Raw genomic sequence first — 27,733 nt, 5'->3', positions numbered from 1 at the left:
AAGCTTTTTAACAGCTTTTTTAAAGGTTTGATGCTTGATTAGAAGGGCATTGCCTTTTTGGTATGTCATCCGGTCGGATGAGGAGTGGGTGTTATGCTTCATAGGGTATCCCATTATAGGCTAACCCTTCACCTACATTTACAGTACCATTACACTACATATCAGATTTTGGTATTGACCTTTTATCTAGTTAAGCGCTGCATAAATGTTGTGTGGTTTTCCCAGAAACCTAGCCTCATTAATTATGCATAAGGATTCTCTCAATCACAGCAGGATTACCATCTTCTGAATAATAACTATGTATAAGGGTCATCCTTTCCGTCAACCTTGGCCGACATGACACACCAAGGTAGAATCCCCTGAGGATACCTTTTGGGTATATATACACTGTATCTTTGCCAAAACAGACAGAGGAGAAATACTCCCATGGTGACACACTGACACGAGATGCTGAGGTTCCTGCACGCAGACACTTATACGATTATGCTTGTGTAATTTCATGTAAAGTTTGGCATTCACTGCGCCATTTTCTTTTTCAGACTACATTTTGTGTGAGGTTCGAAACAAATCCTTCCCTGTTCCTAGAAATACCCTTTGTTAATTTTAGTTTCTATAATGAAGAACTGCTCGTGCCAGTGCATAGCTTTCCCTAGATAAAGAACCTGTCTGGCAGTTTGATTGCAGGATAGAACGGCCTTGAGAACGGCCTAAACTGTGCAAGATATGAGAGTAGAAACCTTTTTTTGTCTTTCGCCGTCCGGACACATCTGTTTGGAAAATTCCACTGTGGGCATGTTCTTAGCTAATCATGCAATGTACATAATGTATCTTTATGCTTACTATTCCTCAGTTCCCTCTGTCGTCCTCTAACAAGACTGTGCAGATGGAGCCTCACTCTGAGGATTTACTAATAAACAACTATTGGTGTATATTCTCCACTGTTTCTCGGACTCTTCATGAGGTATTGTAGGCTGAGAGGTGGTCTGTGGTGACCTGGGTGGCCCTAAGCGGGTCACTTCCTTTACACCCCAGCTTGAAGTGGTCTGACATCCCTTGCGGGGTGTCCATCTCGAGACCAAGACGGGGGTCTCACTGTCTCTCACTTCAGGTGATGGGGTTAGCTTCAGCCTAGGGGTGTTCTACTTCTCTCAACGCAAAGGCGGATACTTCTTTTGTAGTTGCTTCAGCCCTCTTTTTTGTCCATCTGCTTCTCCATCGATCTACGTCTCCCCATTTCTTTAAAATATGCATAAGTTCCTTTATTTGCAATCTCCTTTCGGACGCATTCAAATTCTTAAAATCCTTCTCAGTAAATTCTGATCTATAAGGTTTCTGTAATATTTTTGATTTCTCTACATTTATTCCAAATTCTAAAGTTGCTTCCACTGTCTTCTCATGAAGATTCTTTGTTTTCGAGGTTATACTTTTACACAAAAACAACAATTCTTCATCTCCATATGAACCTAATCTATCTGAACTTATTGTACCAAAAATCATTTCCTCCAAATCCACTCTCAACTTGCTTACATCTATAGTTTTTGATTGGGGTTTCTTTTTCTCTAACCCGTTTGCCCATTCTTCTAGATCTTCAGGTTACAATCCAGTAGAATTTCCTTTCACTGGGGTAACAGCTGTTACTCTTTTGCTTATGTCTATGGGTGAAATTCTTTTCGGTGTTTCAGTCACATTCTCAAGATTTTGGGAGATCTAGGGCCAGATGTAGGTAACACATTTTTACCGACTCTAAAATACCGATTTTTACCGAATCGGTATTTTAGAAAAGTGAAACGAGATGTAGGTCAAAATCCGGTAAAAAATACCGAATCGGTAAAAATCGGTAACCCCTTCACGGTATTCACCGAATCGGTATTTTCCGATACGGCAAATACCTAATCGGTAAGTCACATGCAATTCTATGGGCCCGGGCGCCCATAGGAATGCATTGAAACTACCGACTCAGTATTTACCGAGTCGGTAAATACCGAGTCGGGGATACAAAATATCAGCCAGTTGAAGTATCAACCAATCACGTGTCTCCATCCCGCCCCTCAGCCAACCAACAGAGCAATAGACCAATCCTGTGCATCGACCCCACCCCACAACCAGGAAGCGGCCACACCCATGCAGGTGCAGTGAACTGATCACACAGGAGAGCAGACACACAGAGACAGGTAGTTGTGAAGCAGATCCCTGCAGGAAAAACAAATGGAGCCCCAAGACTCACAGAGGGAAGGACCAGAGAGGAAGAGGAAGATGAAGTTTAGCACTGGAGAACTGCAGGTGCTGGTGGAGGAGGTAGTGAAGCACTACCCAAGAATATTTGGAAAGCAGTCGCTGCAGGTACCGGAGGCTGTCAAAAGGAGCACCTGGCTGGGGATCCAGACTAAAATCAATGCCATAGGAGTGACCAACAGGGAAGTGGACGACCTAAAAAAGCGATGGTACGATCTAAGGATCGTCACTAAGAAGAAACTGGCTGCAAGAAGCAAGGAGTCCAATTTAACAGGTGGAGGGAAGAACAAGGCACCTCCACTCACAGACCTGGAAGAGCTAGTGGAGTCCACACTGGAGCCAGATTGCGTCCTGGGGATTGGTGATGCAGACAGCTCAGCCCGAGCTGCAGCTAAGAAAGGTAAGGGACATGTCCATCATCCCACACCCCCTGCCTGTGTACCCCCCCAATGTGGCCATGTATTTAGGAAATCCAGTCCTGACTTTAGTACTCACCTGCAATGCATTATGGGAGTGGTAGTCATGAGAATACCCATATGAGCAGTCAACATGAAATGTCGTCAGGCATGCCACACAATACAAGCAGACACATGGGAGGAGCGTAAAATAGTGATGTGAAACTGTAATTTAATATTTATGTACACCGTGAAAGCACCACTAAGATACTGTCCATGTCTGTCCACAGGAGAGACATCATGCAAGTCAAAGCAGGTGAGGGAGAAGACACATCCCCAAAGGGATAGCACTGAGCAAGAAGGCAGGGATGCAGGGCCCAGCAGTGCAAGACCCACAGCACCATGCACACAAGCAGCAGACATACCAGAGGCAGACGACACCATGCAACTGGAAGCATCTCCTGTGCTCATTGGCTCACCACTACCTGCGTCAGAACAATCACAGACACCAGCAGACTCCGAGGTGTCTGAAATCCTCAGGCCTGTGAGGCATGAGGTTCCCCCGCATAGGATCCTACAAACATCCTCGGATGAGGAAGGGGAATTTGATGAGGCAATGCAGTCTATGGCAGGGAATGCACCAGGTCACACATCCACTCCTGTCAGGCCATCAGAAGGAACAAGACGTCGTAGGGTCCGGGAGTCAGGCGGCAGTGGCCGTGATGAGAGTGTGTTCCAAGGCCTCGAGACGACAATGGTGAAGGTTCAGCGCCTGCAGGCAAAAGGGATAAGTGCAGTACACAGGCAGATGCGAATTCTGAACAGCAACTTAACAGACATTAACAAGGGAATATCATCCATGGCAGACAGCATGAAGGACATGGCAGAGGGAGTCAGGGACATGTCTCAGTGTGTGATGACACTGTGTGAGGAACTAAGAGAGGACCGTGCACAAAGGCGCAGGGAGAGCCATCGCACGCACCATCAGACAAGGGGAATGCGCCAACTAGCAACTGCGACTTCACTCATGTGTCGCCGTTCAGTTGCAATGCAGATGGGGCTGGTGCACTGCTGTACTGATCTATCCCGGGGGATGGGGAGAGTCACTACAGCACTTGAAGTGCTGCTGACTAACCAGTCAGCCACCACAGGACCAGAAGTTGTTGGGGACACAGACACCCCTAGTAGCAGGAGCAGCACCCCTGTCCCTGAAGTAAGGAGGAGCAGCAGACGCCAGAGTGCCGGCGCAGGCACAGCAGACTCTGAACCTAATCAACCTCAGGCATCACGCCTGGGTGTTCTTGGGCGCAAGCAGTGAGTCAGCCATATGCAGATGGACATGTGAGGGTGAGGTAACCCCCGTCCACGCAGTAGTGCTGGGTACACTAGTATGTGTATTCTGTGGCTTATGTCATTTCAACGTAGTGCAAAATAAACTACGTGCATTGAAGTACAACACGTGCTTTGTCTCTATACTTACTCAGAAGTAGTTGTGTGTGATTTCTGCCCGTCTCTGTCTCCCGTCTGTGGGTGTTGGTCCTCCTAATGTGTTGGCTGCTGGTAGTGCCTGCTCATCATCATGGTCTTCATAGTCCTCCAATTCCACCTCTGTGCCCCTCTTAGTAGCGAGGTTGTGCAACATCGCACAGGTAGCAATAATTTCACAGCACGTTACAGGTGAGTACTGCCGTGCCCCCCCACTTTTGTGGAGGCAGCGGAACCGGCTCTTCAGGAGGCCAAAGGTGCGCTCAATGATGTTCCGGGTGGATTTATGTGCCACATTGTAACGTCTCTGGCTGGGGGTTGTTGGGTTGAGGTAGGGTGTCAGGACGAAGGAACGGAGTGCATATGCACTATCCCCTAAAGTGGAAGACAAAATATACTTTCTTCAGATGCACACATTGACATACGTCTGCTTCATCTATCAAGGGAGTGTCACCCATTTCTTTACCTAGCAGGTATCCTTCCCCAAATTCACCCGCTGTCAGGCGGGTATAGATCCCACTGCTTTGGAAGATATATGAATCGTGGGTACTTCCTGGGTATCTGGCCACTATATCGGTGATGATGAACTTGGCATCACAGATTGCTTGTACATTAATTGTGTGTGTTGACTTCCTGTTCCTGTATATGTACTCTGTGGCAGATGGGGGGCAAATGGGGATGTGGGTTCCATCAATGCAGCCAATCACGGGTGGGAAGTTTGCCATGAGGTAAAAGTCAGTCTTGGTCCTGAGCAAGTCCGCATCAGTGTCCGGGAAGTGGATGTACTGATCCATTGTTTGCATCATGGCATCCAGGAACTTGTGGAAAAAACGCAACAGGCAGCTCTGGGACACCCCACCTACCGCTGCCACTATACTCTGGTAGCTCCCAGATGCTAGGAGGTGTATGCTACAGAGCACCTGGACATGGGGTGGGATGGCATGGGCCCATGGTCTTGGGTGGTCCAGGAGTGGATGCAGGTCCCTGATCAGGTCCATGATGGTTTCAGGGTGCAGTCTGTATCTCTGCAGTATCTCTGGCTCTGTCAATTGGAAGAGTGTAATCCTTTGCCTATATACCTGTTCCTCCCTTCTCCATTCCCTCACCTGCTGCCTGTAGCCTTAGCCGTCTTGCTATGACGTAAAAAGCCGCCATTCTGGTTCCAGTGTTGCATTTTGGGGCCCTTTTTTATAGGCTGCACCTGATTACCACCTGCTTGCAATCCATGTTAAATACCGACTCTTAATTACCGAATTTCGGAGCAAATCGGTAATTTAAGGCTCACCTACATCTCGATGGCGTGGTATTTTCCATTTCGTAATTTCCGATTCGGTAAATTTACCGAGTCGGAACTTTTACCGACTCGGTATTTGTTCCGACTCGGTAAATTTACCGAGTCGGAACTTTTACCGACTCGGTATCTTTACCGAGCCGGTAATCTACCGATTCGGTATTTTTTCCGGTTTTAGGCGACCTACATCTCATTTTCCAAATACCGGTCGGTAACGGCCGAAAACACCGATTTTCGGCCGTTACCGACCGGTATTAGGCTACCTACATCTGGCCCCTAATAATGAAACATTCAAATCACTCTAACTAGGTTGATCTTCTAACATCACTATCTCTTTTCTCACACTATTCTGTGTGACTGTCGCATTTTGTGGGTTCGGTGTACCACGTTTGTCACCATACAATGGAATAACAGGACCAATAGTTACTGGCACTGTCAATGCTTCAGAATTCAAACTTACCTGATTTATTTTCTGAATTATCTCTTCTTTTGCTTTATTCAATGCATCCCTTTCCTTTTCTTATGACGTTCGGATGACTGTTGGATCATATAGAACTTGCGGAACCAATGGTGTTCCCATCATGGGGGCACTTGGAGTTGTATCTCTAGCACTTTCTTGATAAGGCAGAGGTCTTTTGACTAGAATATCTTCCAACAACTCATCATCAGATTCATCACATCCTATCCCTGTCACACCTAAGTGTTTCATGTTTCCCTACATTTACTCCCTTCTTGATCCTCAGCCATTAATACTGGATATAAACCTTCCGTCACTATAGCCCTTCTCCATCTTTTCATTTGATATCCTCTAGTGTCAAATAGGTATCTTGGTAAATATCCTCTATTAATTCTTCTGCCTCCCCTGTATTTCTCTAGCTCAAATGTGTCAACTTCCCATTCCTCCAAAGCTTCATACTGTGTTAACCTAGTATTTGGTTCTAATGAATTCATCCTGTTCCTCAAATTCTGAAGAATCCTTACATTAAATGTACCATGTTCTGGAGAAGCTAAAACACCATCATCTTTTGTATACTCCACCCAATTTTCCAACCTTACACACACATATGATATCCACTTTCCATCATCATTTAGGAAGCTGGCGTATTAGGAGGCGGCTTAAGAATTCCCTCCTCAGTTACTATACTTGTCTTCCCTAAAAAAATTATTGATCTCATTAAGCAACTTCATTCTCTCATTCTTGTGACTAATTAATCTGGTAAAATGCCAAAACTCTTCCGTATTTTCACAAATCCTGTTTGCTAACTCTCGTCCTATACCAGCGAGACACATACCAAGAGTCCAATCAGATCTCACTACGTTTCTTTTTCCACAACCAATATTAGCATGGCTCTTGTCTACTGACCAAACAAGGCTTACAACACACCCACTCATCTGACCAATGCCAGCGCGGCTCTTTGTGACGTCAGTATTGCTCCTACTACTGGCCCTCCCTTTACAATCTGGACCTTTCACATGCCCGCTGCTTCAACCAATACCAGCGTGGCTCTCTGTGACTTCACAAGGTAATACAACAATGTATTTTCTTAACTTTTCTTTGAAATTTGTTAGTAAAAACCTAAAAACAGCGCTACTCTGTCTGCTCTGCTAAACCAAAGATAGTTTCTTCACTCGCTTCAAAGAGAAAATTCTTCCTTACACTAGGAGTAAAAAACACTGTTTACCATTCACATAAGCTCCGCAAGGACCTGTTACTCCTCTAGCGATACTCCTCCTTTGGGTAAGGCCAAAGTTTCACAGGTGGGCCCCCTGCTGTCATTCACACTCTACTCTTGTACGATATAGTCCCTAATATAACCCCTACAGACCTGAGTAGCTTTTAGGTATTATGACAACAGACGAGTAACCTTCTGCAGTGTGATTTCATTACCACACTCTTCTAAATTCCGTTCCCGGGATTCCCAGGTATCTCTGTACCTGTGCTTCCAGACAACATAAAACTCTTGGTGTTAAACATATAAACATATAGTTAATATTCAGAAATCAATATTCACCAAACTAATCAATAATAACCATTGCTCTGCTACCAGAAAAACTGATCCAGCAGAAAGCCAGGGACAAACACCTCTCAAACAAATGGAAAATGCAATGGGCCCATATACAACAATCAGACTTCCTGACTGTTTTGCTGAGGGTCAAGTTTTATGATTTACTTTGATCTTGGTTAGTTAACTCACTAGAGATTCAGTATTACACCTGAAAAAGTATTCAATGACTAACTAATCTTCACAGACCAACACTCTTCCTTCGGTCGATGGACCATTAGTTGAGTAGTTGATGGTGATATGAACAATTTAACTAATCTCAACTTATAGATCTTAGTGAAATAACCATAGACTCTGCGTAAGATTCAATAAAGTTTATCTAATCCTAAGTCATACAGTGAACGCTCATTAATACAAATTCACAGTGCAAACACCATTCAAATTTCATGGGAGAGAAAATTAATTGAGCAATGTACATTCACTTCAAAGACTCATTCAACAAATCAATGCATTAAGGGTGGATAGATGAAGAGACAGAAGGCATAATACATCATACATTTGCAAAAGGTATGCACATTTAAGATAGAAATAATAATTACCCAAAGGTGATTATGGAAACCCAACTCTCTGGCCAAAAAGGGCTGGTGGGTGGTCCCCTGATTAAGACTCGGGAGACAAAGGCTAAAGGACAGGCTCAGGACAGGGTAATACTTACTAGACTTCTCTACAGACCCAACGCACCGGGCGCCTCTCTCACTTACACTATCTCCCTCCTCGATATTCTTCCGGAATCTTCGATCTAATCAGGTATCTTTCAGAGGTGAATCATCACAGTCTGGTCTCTCTTTCCTGAGCAGCAGTAATTCTTGCCTCTCTCTTGCTCTCGTACTTGACACGTCTCGCTAGCATGCATAACCTGACATCAACACTTACATTTTAAGTCACACTAGTTATAGTCTTCATTTCTGCATGTCCCACCGTCAAGGTTACACAACTTGATGAAATACACACTCTGCTTGGACAGGGGAGCTGTTGTCACCTAACACTGACATGTTTAATTTCTTAATAACTCTTTTGTCTACCCAAACCCATCCCCTTTAGCTCATTTAATATTCTGTCTCATTACCATTTCCATGTATTTAATGTTACTTTTTAAAATACATTTTCAATACTGTTGTACAGTCGAGAAGAATTTTCACACGGCGGTTGCCCTTGGCTCTTGGCAGCCTGTCAGTGACTCAGTCATCAGGTCACATCACTATTACACTGCGCATGTCTAGCTGGCATCCATTTTTGTCGCCATCTTTTTCTCTTTTATGCCACATGAGGCCCAAACGTACACTTTTAATAAAGGAATCATAACCAAATGTTAATTTCTCAAATAAATGGTTTTCACTGTTCATCACCCACTTCTACTCTATCCCATGTTATTTTCTTCTTCGTTAAGCAGATGCATTAGGAGCGACAGCTCTTCTTTAAATTCAGGCGAGCACATGCCAGGCACGCTGAAGAATCTGGTAAACAAATTCAAGTAAATGTTCAGGATAAAATAAGATGAAATGTATTCCAAGAAGTAATATGGTCCTATCCACCAAGCACGAAGATCAGATGCAACTAACCATACAAACAGCAGATCCTGGTAACTCCACATTCCTTCACCATGGAGCTACTTCAAATAATTACACATTAAAATGGTCTTAACAAAATGATGTAACAAAGTTACATAAAAGCAAAATATTACACACCTTCCCTCTATATATGATAACAAAATGCAAATTGTGTACAAGGAAGAATGAAATGGCTTTAATCATGTACTTGCTTCATGACAAAGTCCTTACATTTGGATGGTTGTTTCACCACCCTTTTTCCCCTTTGTTGTGACAGACCTGACATCAAAGGAGATAAAGTATTAAAATCAAGAGATTGATCATCACACAGTTTGCGCAATAAAGTATTGTTTTTGATCACCACAACTCTATTGAGATTCCAAATCTGTGAGTCTCCAGCTTTTATGGCATTGGTGAAACGTTTGACAACCCTATGTTTCTTTTGGAACAAACCAGAAGCCTTTCTACCAAAAGGAGCCTTGATCATGACCCAATCACCAACCTTAACAGGGGTAACTTTAACGGCTTTTCTCATATCAAAAGTTTATTTCTGAGCATCCACCTTTTTTTTCTTTAAGTTTCCACTTACAATCTGTAGACTTCTTGCCCTCTTAGACATAGTTTCATTGACTCAAAAGGGTGCAACCAAAGTATTAGGATGCCTCCCTCTGAATAACTCAAAAGGAGTATAGCCAGTTGTCGCATGCGGAGAGATCCTGTAAATCTCCACCTTTTTTCTTCCTTCCAGTCAAAACCATTTTGTTTGGACATGCCAATGGTCTCCTTCAGCACATGGTTGAAGCGTTCTACCATGTCATTTGTCTCGAGATCGTAGAGTGAACAATGTTTGTGTTTAATAAAACATTTCTCTAAAAATACTTCCATTTCACCAGATACAAATTGAACACCATTACCAGTAAGTTAGAAACCAGGTAGACCTTCATGCGCAAAAATGTATTTAAGAAAATAAATAACATGTTTCGTATCAATGCTCCTGGTGATCTTAATTTCAGGCCACCTGGAAAACATGTCAATCAGAACAAAAACAGAGCTCTCAAAATCTTTACCCTGAATAGGCCCTAATATGTCCAGAGCTACTTCATCCCAATGTTTTTTCATCCGGTCTCTGATAATCATAGGTTGAACTCTAGGTTTGAGGCACTTTTCACTTAATGTGCAGGGTATGCACTCTCTCACCAATCGCTCAACCTGAAGGTCCATGCCAGGCCACCAGTAATTAAGTCTGAGTCTTTCCTTGGTCTTTGACATCCCCTGATGTCCTTGATGAGCCAACTCAGGAAGCTCATCACGCAGCACAAGAGGAGGAACCAATCTTGTCCCTCTGAATACCAACCCTTCACACACAGACAACTCATCCCTGACATTCCAATATTTTTCTGAATCTCCCTTGACCTTTTTTTACTCCAACCATTTTTTAAGTAAAGAACCCAGTTCCAACAATTCCTTATGAGAGGCAGATTCCTCACACCATCTGCTTTCTTTCATGCCATCATTTTCAACAGTACATACCCATTCATTAGACTTAGGTTCTTCTGAATCTGCTTGTTTCTCACATAGCAGCACAAGTCTTGACAGAGTGTCAGCTATTCTGTTGCGTGCTCCAGGTAAGTACTCTACACAAAAGTTATATCCTTGAAGAGCCACCACCCATTTGGAAATTCTACCAGAAATAGCATCAATACCTTTCTTTTTGAAAACTTCACACACAGGTGTGTGATCTGTACGTACAACAAACTTAGTTCCCCATAGTACATTTTGTAACTTTTTGGCAGCCCAATGTACAGCAAGAGCCTCCCTTTCTATGACAGACTAACGTAACTTTGCTTCCCTAAGACTTCTAGGGCCCGATGTAGGTAAATCTTTTTTACCACTTCTTAAATACCGATTCATACCGAATCGGTATTTAGGAAGTGGTAAAAAAGAGGAGGGCAGATGTAGGTAATTGTATTTTTACAATTACCGAATCGGAAGGAATCGGTATTTACCGATTCGGTAAATACCGAATCGGTAATGCCCATTGACTCCTATGGGCTTTGAAGCCCATAGAAATCAATGGGCATTACCGATTCGGTATTTACCGAATCGGTAAATACCGAATTTTGCAAGGGTGCAGGGGGTGTCACTTTGATACCCTCTGGCACCCCAATTACAGGCATGTGTGCCATGTGGCACACATACATGCCCTAAGGGCATGTCTGTGTGTCACATGGCACAGGTGTGCATGCACAGATGTGCATGCACACCTGGATTCGGTATTTCACCACCCAATTGGATTGGGTGGTAAAATACCGACTCCTAAAGGCCTGTGGGACTCAGAAGAGTCCCACCTACATCTGGAAGGTACCAAATCGGTAAAAATACCGATTCGGTATTTTACAGATTCTGTAAATTTACCGATTCGGTAATTTTACAGAATCTGTAAAATCTGGCCCCCTACATCTCAAGATGCCAAATACCGGTCGGAAACGGCAGAATTCGGCCGTTTCCGACCGGTATTTGCCACCTACATTAATCTCCCTGAGAGGAACAGAATTACATTCTCAGATTCACCATTATCTTGTTGTAAGACAGCCCCCAATCCCTTCACACTCGCATCAGTAGTGAGAATGGATTTCATTGAAGGGTCAAAACTGCCTAATTTGGAAGTTTTTTAAGCAACTCTTTAATTTCCAAGAATTCAACTTCGCACTCTTTGGACCAGACACAATCTACTCCTTTACACAGCAGTTTCCGCATATTGAGACACTTTTCAGCAAACCCCTTAACAAATTTACTATAATACTCAGCCATCCAGAGAAATTTCATTAGTTTTCCTTGTTAGATGGAGAGGTTAACTTTTGTATGGTTTCCACTAGTTCAGCCTTGGGTTCTACACCTAGGCCAGATATGGTGTGCCCAAGATAATCAATAGAAGTCTTGCTAAATTTGCATTTGTCAACCCTGACTGTTAGATTATACTGACTAAATCTTTCCAACACCTGCTTAAGTTTGACATCATGTTCTTCCTGGTCGCTACCATAAATTAACACATCATCTTGATAGATTTTTACCCCAGTTTGTCCTTTTAACACCTTTTCCAACGCTCTTTGAAAAACTGATGCTGCAGAGACTAAGCCAAAGGGTAATCTTATAAATCTGAAAGTTCCAAATGGTGTTATAAAAGCAGTATAATCTTTGGAATCCTCATCTAACCTTATTTGATGGTAAGCAGGTTTTAAATCTACTGTGGAGAATACCTTGGCACCTTGTAGAAGCATTAACATGGCAGAAATCTTAGGAAGAGGATATCCATCTACAACAACTTACTGATTAAGTTCCCTTAAGTCTATACATAAATGAAGACTTCCGTCAGATTTTCGGGCAGCGAGAACTGGTGCCAACCATTGATTTCCCTCAACCTCCTCGATCATACCATCAGATTTGAGCTTTTCTAATTGTGACTTCATCTCATCCCCTTTCGCTATGGGAACTCCTCGAAATTTACCAGTCACAGGTATGGCACCCGACACCAAGCGAATTTTGTGCACATAATCAGGCAAACACCCTAATTCATTTCTAAAAACACTGGGAAAAGACCTCTTCAAATTGGCCGTATCCTGATCATTAGATTCTTTCCGTGATAATTCTGCTGGGCGTGATAACTCTGGGCGTTTGGAAAATCTCCCGGCTGCTGACTTGTTGTGTGGGCGTTGTTTACTCCCTGCCCTGCTCCTCGTACTGTTGTGCCGGGCTGTGGGCTGTGATTACCTGTCTCCCCCGCCGCCGCATCCCCCATCTACGCGGCCGCCGAGGGGGGGACCACAGCCCCCAGAACACACCGCAGGTACCGCCCCGCCCACCTACTGCCACTTTCGTGCCCGGAGGCGCTTAAAGAACCGGAACTTCCTCCGCGTCGCGGGACGCGCGCGGGCGACGCCGGGCGAAGCCCGGGCAAAGGGCGGGCCGTCTGTGGCCGTTCGGGGCAGGACGAGGCTGGGCTGGGCCATGGCCTTTGGTCTTCAGGTTACATGAACACTGTAGCTGAGCGCCATCAACCTCGCCAAAGTGAGACATTGTTTTGCTATTTTATTAATATTTTCATGTGTGTCAGTTGTAATATGTGAATCACAAGGCAATAGGACAAGGAGTTAAAATAAGCCTTTCACCACTGTAGTTTGATACTAATGCTGGTATTTTGTCTATATAATCGAACACATTAAGAGTTAACTGCCAACACCAAAAATTTCGAAATCCAAAGTTGTTAAAACGCCCACTACTATGGCGACGTTAGACAACTATCTTGTGAAGGTTGTGAATAAGATTAATAGTGAACGACGTAAATCACTAGGCAAAGGGACTAATTCTATCTCACCGCCTACATCGCCTATTTCACTGTCTGTTTCCACACCGGATGATAGTTGTGATCCTGAACAACCTGAATCATTAGATATGGAAGACCCTGCCCGTACATTTATAGAACCAGTGCCTAATCAGGACAAACCGGGTGTTTCTGACGTTTCTCCAACTCAGCGCTCCCCGGCCCCGAGAACACAGAGAGTATTAAGATCACGTAAGAATATTCAAACTAAACGGGGGGGGTCGCAACAACAAAAGAGCAGAATCGCCACCCATTAGTGTTGGAAGCACTACTGAGGCAACAGTTAACAATGCCACAGTTAAAATAGATACGGAGCAAGTCGATTTTTTGATCGGCATTATAGATGCAAAAATTGCTAAGTTAGTTAAACCTCTGATGGCCAAGCTTGACCTGATTTCTGCGGAAGTAGTGAGATTAGGAGGCCTCCTGGTACCCCGCTTTGATACAACTGACAGTGATAAGGTTACTGAAAAGGGTCCTGGAGTTAACAATGAGACCTCTAAGCTTCTCAATGGAGGATCACGTACAGTTGAACATGCTGTACCTGCAGCTCAGGAAACTGTACGTAAAATCCCATTGCCCGCAGCAGACCCAGTGAGAAAAATAGGAAGAGAAGAAGTGAAGAATAGCTGCCTGGCCAACCCACAACCAGACTTACCACCGGAATGTGCACCGTTTGTGGCAGTCCTTACCAATGTTCCACCTATAAGAGAGACTGGCCACTTAAATAAGCCAGAAACTCACGATTATTTGAAGAATAAAACCGTGTCATGGCTTAACCGAGAATGTGGGTTCCCAGTGGCATTATCACATCAGATTTTAACCACTAGAAGAGTCTCCTGGATAGGTAGATCTAAAAAAAATATTAGTGGCATTGTTAATTTTACAAATCCACATCTTGCTAACACTGCACTGTTAAGAGCCACCTCCTTACCCCCATAACGACCAGGGTATTACACTCCGACCACTGAGACACTTTTACAGGCACTTAACCCAGCAGTCCTCTAATGTTTCCTCTAGGGGCAGAAGAAATAGCACCGTTGGGTACAATGTCAGTGGGGTTGCTACATCCAATCGCTATCAACCCCTGAGTGGTCTAGACTCAAACGATTGACTCGAACCTGGCTGGGCCCACTCTTCATCCGTTGTAGAACCCTGTCTACCGGTTGTGGGGGCAGAGGCCGGCGTAGCAAGAAACTCTGTGAGTGTATGTGGGGGTGGCAATTCTAACATTATAGATATTTTGGGAATTGCACAAGGTGGCTGTAGTGATGGCATGGCGGCAGCTAGGGTCCCTCGTCATGGAACTAGGTTCCTTAGCTGGAACATTGCTGGGTTAAATAACAAGGCAAATGACGCTAAGTGGAGGGATTGTTTTACTGATTGTGACATTATCGGGCTCCAGGAAACGTGGGATACAAAAAATACCTTTCTCCTGGACGGGTACGCGGCCTTTTGGTCGCCAGCAGTTGCTTTCCCTATGGGGAGGGCGAAGGGTGGACTCTTAACCCTTATTTCGTTAAAACTTGAGGGCACTTACACTAAAGTGGAGACAGGTTCACCATACTGCTTGGCTGTGGAAATTTTAACAAAAACCTTTGGTAACTGGCTCATTGTCAACTTTTATAACTCCTTTGATAAAGCCGTTTTTAATGAACATCTAGTCAGTCTACATGATTTCTTAGATCTGTATAATGTTAATAGCATAAATTGTTATTCGGTTATAGTGCTTGGAGATTTTAATGTTCACTGTTGCAATGGTAATTGTTAGTCTGGGATTGTTTAGGACCAGCAAATCAATATAACATCCACTTTGAGCACTCCCCGCAGGGATCGTATTTAGAAGAATTGGTGGCTGGAAATGATCTGATCTACCCTACCCAATCTAGAAGGGACGTTCCAACTTTTAAGGGTAAAGGTTCTGGGTCCACCATTGACTACATCTTTGTCAGCACAAATGTGGCTAATAGGGTTTGTCAGTATAATGTTTCTTGGTCTCCATATGGTGACCATAACCCTGTAAGGCTGACTTTGAAGGTTGACTTAAAGAAAAAAGACAAAACCAACTTGACAATAGGAATGTCAGATTTAAGCCCCACCGATCAAGCTCGACGTCTGAAATGGTGTTGGGTGGTGCCTGGGGACTTTGTGGACAATTTGCTGGCAAAGGTTGGGCAAGATATGTCTACCTGCTTAACAGATGGTATAGTCGGTGAAGAAGTCCTTATGGCCTTTAAGAGAATCTGTACCCAGATCGATAATGATCTCAAAAAAGTAGTCAAGGGGCCATCATCGAATGGGGAGAAATGGTTTGATAAAAATTGTTCAATAGCCCATCATAACTTGATGGTAGCATTGAAATCCAATCCCCCTGATAAAGTGGAAGTAGCTGCCCTTAGGAACTCATACAAATTGGCACAAAAAAAGCGGAAAAATGAAATCAGGGAGGAGGACTGGAACGAGCTCCTATCCATTGACGTTATTAAAAATAGTGCCAAATTTTGGTCAGTGGTTAATAGGCCTTTTTTCAAGGACAATAGCAACAGTGAGCTTGACTGTGGCATTCAGGAACCAGAATGGTTCAGTCATTTTAAAAATGTTTATGATGGGGAAGGGATGCCGGCAGGTCCAGTCCTAAATATTGAAAATGATATACTGACTTTTACACAGCTAGAGGTAGCGCAAGCCATAATGCAAATGACGAGTAATAAGGCTCCGGGACCAGATGGAGTCCCGGCAGACCTTTTTAAAGCAGACGTGAAGACCTGGGCAAAGATATTGTACAATGTCTTTGTCAATGCTTGTCATTTGGGCCTGCCTCCTACATGGGCAAGATCTGTCATCATACCAATATATAAGAAAGGGAATAGAGGTGACCCAAGTTGCTATCGCCCAATATCCCTAATTGACTCCTCAGTAAAAGTACTTGGCAGGGTGGTTTTAAGCCAACTAAATAGCTGGCTTGAGGAAACGGAAACGCTTTCTGTAGCCCAGTACGGCTTCAGAAAAGGGATGAGCACAATAGATCTATGCCTAAACTTGCAACTTTTAATAGGCAAATATACGGTGGCAAAGAAGGGTGCACTATTTCTGGCCTTCATTGACCTGTCCTCGGCCTTCGACCGAGTAAACAGGTCAAAGCTGTGGTCCAATCTTTTAACACTAGGTGTAGACAAAAACATCGTCTATTTTTTTGTGGACCTGCACAGGGATTTATCTGCAACGGTGCGGTATGACCAGCGGGGTAATTGTACGGAAGGTATCCCCATTTCAAATGGAGTCAGGCAGGGGTGCATTTTGGCGCCCCTGCTCTTTACAATATATATTAACAACTTAGATACTACCCTAACTGCCTCCTGTAAAGACATCCCCCGTGCAGGGAAACGCTTGATTCCCGCTCTTTTATATGCGGATGACGCCGCCCTTTTAGCAAGAATGGCAGTGGGACTACAGTTATTGTTAGACTCCTTTTCGGCCTTTATGAAGTCACTAGACTTAAGTGTACATTTTTCTAAATCACACATAATGGCCATTGGTCATAAATCCCTAAAGGTTAAAACCCTTTACTGTGAGGGAAATCTATTAACCAGGGTCTCGTCGTTCCCATACCTTGGAGTACTATTTGATGACCAAGGATCCTGGGGAACCCAAATTTCAGCGAAAAAAACAACTCTAATCAGAGCTACATCTGCTGTGTTGGGTTTCGCCAGGAAGCTAGGAGCCAGGCCAATGAAGGCCCTAATACAAATATACAGAGCAAAGTGTATATCACTAGCTATGTATGGGGCTGATCTGTGGGTTATTAAAAACACAAAGGCGATACAGATTGTCGAGGATAGGTTTTTAAAGAATCTTCTAACTGTACCTAAAACAACAGCCAATTACAGTGTCCACCAGGAATGTGGAATTGGCTTTGTTGAAGATGCAATTGCCGTGGCACCCCTACAGAAATGGATAAGTACTTGGCTAAACCCTGATTTAGTGTTAAATCATGAGATCTTGAAAGATTGCATGTCACTCGATCATGGGTTGTCTATACCGTGGCTCAATTATGTCCAGAAGCTGTCAGTCAAGCTAGGCAGACCAGAATTATATAACTCCCCAGAAACATTAGAGAAGGGAGATGTAAAATGGTCTAAGGAAACATACCTACGTATAGCTACCACGGACAGGGAAGAGAGAGAGTTGGCAAAGGTGACAGTTAGGGCCCATCAGCTATGTAAAACAACACTATTGATGGAACAATATTTAGGCTACGTAACAAACAAAAATCACCGTTTCTTATTGATTCGATTTAGATTTAATCAATTTTATTTTCTCCTTGGTGAGCAGAAGGGTTGGAAGAAGGTAGATGATCTTGGGCCCTGCTCCTGTGATAGTTTTCCCGGACAGGACATCATACACTTCTTATTTTTCTGTGAGCACCTTACTGTCATTAGGAAACGTTTTATCCTCCCAATTTTAAAAAACAAATGTTTTATGCAAGTGAGACCTGCCCTTCTCTATTTGCAAATGTTGAATGATGTTAGGGTAACTTTTAACATTGCTCACTTTTTATCTGCAGCTGTGAGAACCCTGAGGAAAATAACCTAATATTTTATAAACATGTATATTTTTGTATTATTGTGTGTTAAAATGAAATTAGTCTGTACCACTTTTATCAACTGATTTTATATGTATATATGGGATATGACTGTGTTTTATATACCAGGGATTTACAGTTGCTGACATAATCTGTTTTTAGTATGCTTTTATGGTTTGCACATAAACCGAATAAAGATATTTGACTGACTGACTGACACTAAATTCTTTCATGGTAATCTCTTCTACCTGAAAATTTTCCTTCAAAATGATGGGAGGATTACTAGTGGGATCTAACAAAATGCCCAGATCTCTTTGGTGGAACCAGCCTAGGATACTATCCCCCTTTTGAGAAACATAGATCTTACCAGAAATATATCTGCCTTTATATTCTATAAGACCATGAAAGTAACCTATGAGCTTAATGGGTTCCCCACCATAGGCACAAGGTTGAATGTCAGCTTTTAATATTTTTACCTTATCTTTAAGACTGTTTATATAAAATTGTCTTGAAATAAAAGTAATTTTTGCTCCTGGATCAAATAACACACAGGTACTCTTCCCATCTACTAGTATTTCATCAACTGGTCCCTTCTAACCATTATCAGAAATTTGATAAACAATTTGACCACAATCAAAATCTGGAGTAGAGTCACTTTCGGCATCGTCATCATGTGAGATAAAATTAACTTTCGCCTTACTCTTTTTAGCTTTGAAGACAGCAGTAAAATGTCCAACTTTTTTAAAATTAGAACACATGGCTTTCAAAGCCGGACATTTTTTCCATTAGCATAATGTCCCAAATTCCCACATCTGTAACATTTGGGTTGAAAATTTTTCTTTTTGAAATTGTGAGGAGTCTTGATTTCAGGTTTACTATTATGGTTTTTTTAAACCTGTTTTACTTTGAAGGAGGTATTCACTTCATGAATAGTTTAATTTTTGGATTCATGTTTAGTGATGACCTCTACACACTTTAAAGAATGTTCTATTTGTTTGGTAATTGCAATTACCTCATCTAAAGGAGGTTCATCCTTTTGCCAAATATCCTTTCTGACCTTTTGCACATTGCAACCTAACATGAACTGGTCCCTTATCCTTTCTTCTAATAACACTCCAAACTTACAAGAAGACCAAACTTTCTCAAAGTAGTAATATAGTCCTCAACTGATTCAACATCATTTTGACTCCTACGACCAAATGGTATCGCTCTAAAATGGTGCTGACCTTAGGTAAGTATTGTCTATCTAACTTCAAAATGCAAATTTCATATTCATTTAAATTTGTATTGAAAGCATCAGGTAAATGAGCAAAGACAATGTAGGAGAAGGGCAGTTCTCCTCTCCGCACTAAGATTTGTACCACACACCATAGAGTACCTTTCAAACACCTTTTTCCATTTTTGCCACCTGATAGGTGGATCACCAGGTGAAGAAAGGAAGAAAGGTGGTGTGGTAACATTCTGCATGACAGACAAGACAACAGCTTATAATGTGGAATAACACAAATACACTTTTGTAGAATTGACTTCATGACTTAAATAGAAATAAAATTGTTTGTTATGAGAAATGCTTATGATGCGGTGGAAAAATAAAACTGTTGCAAACAAAATATAACTGAAACAAAACTCTTTAGAAATTCTTGAAAATGTCAAATATAAATACCAATCTCCTCCTCAAGATGTTTAAACCGTTTTCTGTTGAAAGAAAACACTTCAAATGAAGTTTCAAGTGTTATACAATGCTGTAAAGTTCTTCAAAGGCAAAACAAACCGGCAATCAAGTTGATTGAAATCCGATTGAAATCCAAAATGGCACCCACATCACGCACGCAGCGTCAAACGTGACGTAATGAGGTCGGTGTTAGAAGAAAGACGAGAGGCTTAATGTGATGAAATCACAGCCGCTCCAAGAAGAAAGGATTGGAATCCCGTTGAAGGAATCCAAAGTAAGAGTGTGCATTCATGAGCGCAATCCCAGCGAGACTCAAAAATAAATACTGGTGAAGGTAGTTTAAGTCAAAACAGTTGTCAAGGCTCCATCAATAAAAAGTAACGATCGCGGTTCACCCCCACTGCAGCACGAAACTGGACGCCACAGCCGCAGAGACGACCGCACTCTTTACCAAACACGCTATGAGCAATTCAAACATAAATGTGGAGAGATAAAAAGTCTTCCAAAAGTTAATGCTCAGTATCTTGAAAGATCAATGCCCAAGATCACATTAAGTCCAATTTGTAGATTAAACATGCAGCAGTTTCCTCTGTACACACAAACACTTTTGTGCTTTAATGCCAGATTGTAGTTTAGAATGTTATTGCACAAAGACAACCTTGAAGATTCAGAAGTTGTAAGTTGTAAATTCACACAAAATGTTTCCTCCATGTTAAAGAAATGTATCAGCCAGTAATCACAAACGCTTTTAAGTGCCACAACACAGTTGAACATTGCACCATGACAAAATTAAAGCTTAGGCTTGTTAGAGCTTTTCCTGTTACTTCAGCGTTACTTATAAATAGTAGTCGAAAATAGTAACGTGATCAAAATGTAGTTTACACCTTCATTAAGTAAGCGAGCCCGCACCGGAAATACTAAACAGTTGAAACGGAGTGCGGCAAATGCTCCCAACCCACAGTGATAAAGGATATAAATAGATTCTATACCTGAGTCTCCCAACCCAAATTAAAGAACAAGAGGGTGAGACGTAAGGTAAAGAGCTCTGAATACATAAATAAATATGACTCATGTACTTGAGTAATTCAGTCCTTTTCACAGAGAGATGTTGAGACCAATATAAGTTCCGTTTCCGCCTCGTTGCCAGTGAAGAATCTGGTAAACAAATTCAAGTAAATGTTCAGGATAAAATAAGATTACGTTTATTCCAAGAGGTAATATGGTCCCATCCACCAAGCACGTGGATCAGATGCAACTGACCATACAAACAGCAGATCCTGGTAACTCCACATTCCATCACCATGGAGCTACTTCAAATACTTATACATAACAAGCATTTACAATGCAATGGTCTTGGCATTATTAAAGGTAGAGCTATTGGCATTGCTCATGATATATATATATTTTTTTAAATCAGAAATAAATGGCATTGTCATTTACATTGCCAATAGCTTAATCGCTCGCATATGTGAGACCTATTGCATTTGCACCCACACACAGAGAGAGTAGTAGAGTGAGTAGTTGATAGTGAGTAGGAGAGAGTGATTAGTAAAGAGAGTATTAGAGAGCGAATAGTAAAAAGTGAAAGAGTGAGTATTAAAGAGTGAGAGAGCGAGTAGTAAAGAGTCCTAGAGCCACACACATTTATATGCACAGCCAGACTCTTACATATACAAAGTGTATTTTTAGTTTCAGTAGTAAAGAGTGAGTAGTAGAGAGTGACTAATTATGAGTGAGTAATGTTGAGTAGTAGAGAGTGTAGCAGAGTGTGTAGTACAGTATTACAGTACTATACATTAGATGCTATTTAGTACAGTGAGTAGTAGCGAGTAGTTGATAGTGAGTATTACAGTTAGTAGACAGTGGTAAGGAGTTGTAGAGTAAGTAGTTGAGCGAGTAGTGATAATATTTGAGAGTGAGTGTTATTGTGAGTACTGTAGAGTAGTTTTTGTGTACTAAAGTGAGTAGGGAGTATTAGAGAGTTGTAGAGTAAGTAGTAGAGTAGTAGAGTGAGTAGTAGTGAGTAGTTGATATTGAGTAGTACAGTGAGTATAGATTATTAGATATTTGTAGAGTAAGTAGTAGAGTGAGTAGTGAGAATATTAGAGAGTTAGTAGTAAAGAGTGAGTAGTAGTGTGTAGTAAATTGTGTTTAGTAGGCTGTCTTGTGTAGAGTATTAGAGTGAGTACCGTAGAGCATTTTTCTATTACTAAATCTATTAGGGAGTATTAGAGAGTTGTAGAGTAAGTAGTAGATTATTAGTTAGTTAGCGCCTCACACACACACAGCGCCCCACACACACACAGCGCCCCACACACAGTGCCCCACACACACACACACACAGAGCCACACACACACACACACACACACACAGAGCCCCCCCCCCACATACACACACACACGCGAGGAACAGGGGGTGGGGGGTCAGAAAAGAGAGCGGAACGAGGAACAGGGGGGTGGGGGTTCAGAAAAGCGAGCGTCACGAGGAACAGGGGGGTGGGGGGTCAGAAAAGCGAGCGGAACGAGGAACAGGGGGGTGGGGGGTTTGAAAAGGGAGCGGAGCGAGGAACAGGAGGGGCAGCTTCACGGGGACAGACCCAGAGTCTAGACACGCCGGCAGCATATTCGTGCCTGCCTGGGTACCATTCCAGCACTTGCCGTTCGTCGCCAGCCCCCCAGCATCCTGAGCTCATCCACTGCCCAGCACCATCCTGTGACTGTCTGCCCCACTACAGAACCCAAAGACTATGTGCACCTCTTTCCCGGCAGCATCCTAAGTCTGTACAACCTTCTGTCATTTTAGCTCGAGCCCATCATTCCAGCATCCTGGGCTCATGCAGCCCCAGAAGCACCCTGAATCTTGACCCTCCACAACCTGTGTACCACCCGAACTAGCACCCCCCAACAGCCCGAGCTCTGCCACTCCCCCGGCATATTCTCCCTGGACAGCCTTACAGAAACATGTGTTTGACCCCCTACCCTTCCCACTAGCTTATTTATTTACGCAGTTTTATATAGTGCCAACATTACCAGTAGGTGTTAAGGCGCTTACAACATTAGCAGCGCCTTACAAACGAATATCAAGTTACACCAGCACTATTGAAAGAGTGAAAAGATGTGATCATGTATGAAGTTACATAAAGTATAAAACAAAGTCATGGGTAAGCAGCAATTTAAGGCCAAATCTGAACCCACTCCAGCACGGAATCCACATCACACGGGTCACAGGGGAGGGCGTGGAGTAATGAAGCAATTAGTACAGAGAAAGAGGGAGCGAAAGGAGGGATCTGGATCGAGAGGAAAGCCCGACAGGCAGTAAAAACGTGAACAGAAACGAGCTGAGCGGTACTGAAGGGATACGGAGCATGTAAACCTCCCGCCAGCAGCCAGTGAGTGCCTGTGGGGTGGCATCCACCGCAGCATCCTGTGGCTGTACATTCCACCCCAGCCATCACTGCGAGTGTGCACCCCGCATCATCCCGACCATGCACACCCTGCACCCCGGACCACTCCAGCACCCTGAGACTACACCCCCCCCCCCCTCTTGTCAGCCTACAGGACCCGCGTGTCCAAACACCCCAACTGCTATAACATGCCTGTCTTCCCCCCAGCACCACCGCGAGCTGGACACCCTCCAGTACCATGGGCCTGACAACCCACACAGTACCCGAGCTGGACACCTCACCAGCCTGATATCTCTCTCAGCACCCAAGTTGATCAGCCCTCCAGTACCAAGGGCCTCCCCGCACCCTGGCTGGACACCCTCCAGTTCCGCGAGTGTAGACCCGCTCTAGCGGCAAGCATCTTTAGCCTGGACACTTATCGCAAACACCCAAGTGTCCCTTGCATGGACTGCCCACCATCATTTCAAACTGGGCACCTGGCTGCAGCCTCCTCGGCACAGGCACCATCTCGCCCCCTCCATCGCCCTGAGCCTCAGTGACTGGATACCCAGGGCCGGCCTTCCAGCTCAGCCCCCTCCATCGCCCTGAGCCTCAGTGCCTGGACACCCAGGGCCAGCCTTAGCGCTGATGGCGCCCGGTGTGACAACCATGCGCCCCACACTCCATGACCTCACTACCACCGGGCACAAGTGTCCCTCACATCTCCAATCACAAGGTATTGGTAAATACAGCGCCCCCTCCATAGGTCAGCGCCCTGTGCGGCCGCACAACCCTAAAGCCGGCCCCTTGAACACCGAACCAGCCCTCTAAACCGGCCCTCCACCACTACAACCAGCATGGACCACCCTCCAGCACCCCGAGCAGCTTCCCCATCCTCTCCCAAATGGCAGCTCCCTTGGAATCCACACCATCTGCATCAGAGCTGAGAACCCGGGGTGAGGGGGGCGTTCAGAAGGCGGGTCACGACCTTTGATTTAAATGTCCCCGGTGCCAGTTCGCACAAGTCCCCCGTGGTATTAAAGTTCCCTGGAGATGCGCGCCCTTCCCAAGTTTTAAAGCACAACAAGCATCGGCCAGAGGGGGTCGCGCCCTCCCAAGACGGACACAATCCATCCGCCCCCCCTACTGTTTGCCCATGATCCGGCCGAGCGTTCACGATAGGCTTAAAGCAGCTTCTTTCAAAATGGGGGTCCCAACTACCAGAGCTACCCCAGACCTGTGAGCTGAAAGAAACTCCGCGTCCCAAGAGCACACGGTGACACACACACGAGAGAGCACACGACTACACACGAGAGAGCACGTACCTGCCTTTCCAGCTGCACAGGTCCGTGGAGTAAGAGCCCTGCACAGAGCGCACGATCCCGAGGTACAGGAGGACGGCCAGCCAGAGCATCTTCACACCGACCCCTGCGCACGACACATGGCCTGGGGGCATCAGCCTCCCCCGGCAGCTTGCATGGTGCCCGAGGATCACAGGAGGGAGGCGCCGAGAATCGAGGAAACACCATGTGCAGTTTTGCCAGAGCCTCCAACATGGCGACCTGCCTCGCAAGGGCATCTGGGAGTTGTAGTTTCAGAATGCTGCGGTGCGCGGGTCTTTGCTTGTAAGCGTGTGCTAGTCTGTATTTGCTCAGCAGTCAGAGCATTTCTACAGCTGCGACATACACTACTTGAGCGCCTTGTAAGTTGTCCTTTTTTAAAAGAAAAGAAGACACTTCTTGTACAAAAAAATCCCTTGCCAGTGTTTGCACATTTCATTGCTCACTCCGTTTGATTTTGCTGGCAGAGCTGCTGTTCCTTCTTTCAGCGCGGTGGGAGCGCACGTCGCCGTGAGCGTGCACATCGGATCGCCGGAGAAGACACGCCGACCTCCGAGTCTGCCTGCTCCCAAGACTGACCCGCTGCGGAGGGAGAGGGACACGGACACGAAAAGAGCCCGGTGAGTGGGGGGGGGAGGGAGGGGATATGTGTGTGCGTGTGTGTGTCTGTCTGTGTGTGTGCACAACCACGCTAGACATTTGAAATTCAGGGACAGTAGTACTGCTGCACTATGAGGGTCTCTTAGCATGCCCCTCCAGCTTCAGAACAAGTCCAGAACCCAACTTAAGTCCAGGGCTGGCCTAGGCTCTCATACACACTGAATTAGTGTGAGGATGGGGACCACAATTTTAAAACCAGATACAGATACTAACAGTTTGGGCATGCAGACAGAAGACACAATTGTACAACATGCAGGGTACATTTCACACCCAACAATGTATCCACTAAATTGAGAGACGCCTGCTGTAAACACATGGACAAAATGGAAAATGACAAAACTTTGAGAAATCTTGAACTTCTCCAAACCAAGGTGAGGGACACTATTACGGGTCAACCAACTGAGGTGGATTTCAAATCAGGAATACATGAAGAAACACTTTTAAACACACCTCCGTAACTCCATAAAACCATTACAGCAGCTAAGCATTCTTCTAATCAGTGTAACTAATAGTTGACTGTAACCAACCTACAGATTTTGTGCAAGTATAAAATACGTGATGAGTTTAATTATGGTTAAAAGAGTGTTGCCAACAACGGGCAACACTCTTTTAACCATATACCAAATGCACTAATAAGCGACACCTCATAGACAACTGTGAATATTTTAGTATAACTGCACAGTGCACATACCCGTTCATTAACAAACATGCAAAACGGGGAGGAGCCTAGCTCGCGACCGAGATGGCCGCGTTTTAGCTCGGCTCCGTTCGCCCGCCTGTGTTTTTCACATTTATCCTGCATTTATCCTGCCCCAGGAAGCCCTCCTTGCTGTGTGGTACTACTACGACGCACTGCAGGCACTTACCACTTGTTCCGGTTGTCCTGGCTGCTGCGGGTCCGGTGCAGTGCCCCCGACCATTCCCGGGACTCGAGAGCGGACTGGCCTGATTCTTCGTCCCGGCTCCTGGGCCGGATGCAGCCTGCGGGCTTGCCCTTCGGGGCGCACTGGAGGTGATTGGAGGGCCTCTGTTCGTGTGAGCCGGAGGTTCCTGGCTGAGAGACTCCTGTGTGGCGGCAGCCTTGGATGGTGACGCTGCCCTTCATTATTGGGGTTCCTCGTGTGTTCAGCTTCCTCCCCCTTTGTTCTCCGGTCCGGCCATTTTGTTCTTTGCCGCCCGGACTCGGAGATCGGGACTGGCGACATTGGGGGGCCGGCGAATCCCCTACTTCTGGTGGCCCCCCTTCCTGTCCGGGGTGTTCTTCTGCCTGTCGGCGGGACTTCATCTGCTTGACTGCCGCCCCGGCGAAGGTTGTTGGCCGCGCGGCCTGTTCGGGCTCACAAGATGGCGACCAACCCCATTTGTTTGGGCCGGGCCCGGACGAGCACTGGGGGCCCGCCGCAAGGCCCGGGTGTCGGATACTGTGAAGGTTTTCCTGCACTTAAGGGGATCTTACACATCCTGCTATCCTGGCGGCTCTCGGTGGCCGCGCCACTCCTGGCTCTGGAGACAGTCCCTCACTGCGGGCCTCCCGGGCCCCCACGACCGGATGAGGCATTGATATCGCGGGGTGTGGCTGGTACTCTCCTGGCGGACTCGGTCCCGGCTGCCGCCCCGGAGGTGCGTAACCTGATGGCGCCTTCTCCTCCTGTGCTGCCTCCTCTGCCCTTGGCCCGGGAGCTGGATTTTGTTTTGCCGGACTTTCATGATTCTCCTGATCCCTCTCAATCACCACTGCCCGATGACGTCTCCTGTGCCGGCCCGGATGGGTCGGTTTTTATGGATATATCCTTGGAACTGTGCCTGCATCGTTTGCTACATTCTGTGATTTTCCTGGATCTTCCGTGCTTTTCTTCCTGTGACTTTTTTGGACTGCCGTTGGACTCTCCTGCTGCCTGCCTTCTGTTCTTTCTGGCAGGGTCCTCGTTGGATCGGACCCTTATTGCTTTGGATAAAAAGGGTCAGGGCTGATGAAAACTGACTCTTATATGCGGTAGCTCATGAACGGCTTGGATGATCTCTGTGTCCTGATATGGTTCGGTGTAACTGGTTAGTGCTCCTGGACTTTGGCCTGATACTCTTTGGCTTCCCGAGGACTTGGACCTTTAACCCGGGCGGGTGGATGGGTGCGTTTACTCCTGTCTTTGGCCCTCCCCCGTGTGTATGTTTGTATGTCTTTACTCCCTTCTTTCCTTCCCTTCCTTCCCCCCCCCCTTTTTTTTTTTTTTTTGTCTTTTAATTCCAACTTTTCTTGCTCCACTATATTTCGGGTTCTACTTAGGGCGACAGGCACGCTGCGGGGGGGGTAGGCCGTAGCCTTCTGCAGGGGTGTAGGGTGGGCTTAAGGGTGGGTGGGGGGGGTCTGTTTGTGTCGGGGGGTCTTTTTCCCCCCCTTATTTTCCCCTTTTTTGTTCTATGGCTCTGGTGTATTCACTTTTTCGGGACTCTGTCACCTCGTGTCTCCCCCGGGGGTTTTCTGTCCTTCTTCCGGTGTGTGGCTGATTGTGGTTCGCTGCCTATTCTGGTATCGTGTTTCTGTTACATCGCATGCCGGTCTTATTGTCCTGTTTTTTCCCCCTGGGGGTGCATGGTCTGGCGGGTGTTCCTTTTGTTGTCTTTTTCTCCCTCTTTCCCTTCCTCCTTTATGGAGGTTCCCTCTTTCCGTTGGGGTGCGTATTGCGTAGTCTTTGTGATGGGGCTTTTTG

Source organism: Lissotriton helveticus, chromosome 5_1, assembly GCF_964261635.1.
Source record: "Lissotriton helveticus chromosome 5_1, aLisHel1.1, whole genome shotgun sequence".
Taxonomy (NCBI): Eukaryota; Metazoa; Chordata; class Amphibia; order Caudata; family Salamandridae; genus Lissotriton; species Lissotriton helveticus.
The sequence above is the reverse complement of the archived record's forward strand: the minus strand, read 5'-3'. Positions refer to the sequence as shown.